At 33.4% G+C, this 1516-nt stretch overlaps 1 non-coding gene across 1 annotated transcript; it reads left to right on the top strand.

Annotated features, from left to right (window-relative positions):
* Positions 1 to 297: 297 nt before the first annotated feature.
* TRNAS-GGA (transfer RNA serine (anticodon GGA)) lies at positions 298 to 384 on the top strand. Its single transcript has one exon. It is a non-coding gene; the product is annotated as a tRNA-Ser (tRNA).
* Positions 385 to 1516: the final 1132 nt, after the last annotated feature.

Genomic DNA, 1516 nt, shown 5'->3' on the forward strand with positions numbered 1-1516 from the left:
CGATAGTATGGTGTAGCGTATCTTATGCAAACGGAATTCTAAGGTTTCTTTATTTTATTATGCAATAAGAAGAATTCTTCCATTTTCTTTTTCTTTAGTTGCGGGAAAACCCAAATTAAAACTTTTATTTTATAGCGAGCGCAATTTCTAGTAAAAAATCCTGTATCCTTCCACTTAGATCAAAAGGAATTTTTCCAATAGAACTATGGAACCCCCGAGTGGTTGCGGTTGTACCTGTACTGCAGGAATAAGAAAACTCGCTATTCACTCAGTTTATTTTCCATAATAAGTTATGTAGGAGAGATGGCCGAGCGGTTCAAGGCGTAGCATTGGAACTGCTATGTAGACTTTTGTTTACCGAGGGTTCGAATCCCTCTCTTTCCGTTTTTCTTAATTCATCAACGTTAAGGATCACAATGTATCAAATCAAATAACAATTTTTTTCCAGCAATAATATAATATCTTATATTATCTTATTTTGATTTAATAGAAATTAGAAATTCTCTATAGCAAATTACTGTGGTATGTAAAATACACATAGAGGAAAAAAGAAAAAAGGATCCTAATCCTAGGGTTAATCAATTTTAGCTAGTTGATGGGAAAATACAAATTAATGGTAATGGTCTTAGGGCGATTTAGTTCGGGGAAAGGGGAAGGGGAAGAAAATTCTATGAACCTTTCCTTTTTTCGTTAAGTTCAAGTCTGACGAGAGTAATATTCTACAACTAACAACTCATTTATTTTGAGACCGACCCACTTCCTATCTAGGATTTTATTTACTAGTCCTTTATATTCCAACGTGTCAATCGCCAAATGCTTTGGCAATTTCCCCGGGTCCGATGAAGCAATATAATTTTGAACCAGACCTTTTGATCTTTGGTTATCTTTCGTAGTAATAATATCTCGGGGTTTGCAACGAAAACTTGGTATATTGACTATACGACCATTAACTAAAATATGTCTATGGTTGACTAATTGGCGGGCCCCAGGAATGGTTGAAGCCATACCCAATCGAAAAAGGATATTATCCAAACGCATTTCAAGTAATTGTAGTAAAACCTGGCCTGTTGACCTTTTTGCTTTTCCAGCGATATGTACATATCTAAGTAATTGTCGTTCTGTCAGACCATAATGAAAACGCAATTTCTGTTTTTCTTGAAGACGAATACGATATTGCTCCTTTTTCCCAGAATTGAATTTTTTTTTAAGATTACTTCCGGATTTAGGTGTTTTTCTAGTGAGTCCTGGTAAAGCTCCCAGACGGCGTATTTTTTTTAAACGAGGTCCTCGATAACGGGACATGAAGACTCCTTTTTTTATTTTATTGAAATTTCATTTTACACAATTAATTTCATTGTATTTACATTACAGAATACATCGAAATTAAAACTGAATTAAACTACAGGATAAACAGAGTAAAATCAACTAAAGTACCCCAAAAAATGGAATTTCATCAAAATCTTTTTTTTTTGTATATATATTATTTATTTTATTGTTTTGTATCTAGCAAAATTGT

Source organism: Triticum urartu, unplaced genomic scaffold (assembly GCF_056163025.1).
Source record: "Triticum urartu cultivar PI428250 unplaced genomic scaffold, HENAU_Tu73 scaffold532, whole genome shotgun sequence".
Lineage (NCBI taxonomy): Eukaryota > Viridiplantae > Streptophyta > Magnoliopsida > Poales > Poaceae > Triticum > Triticum urartu.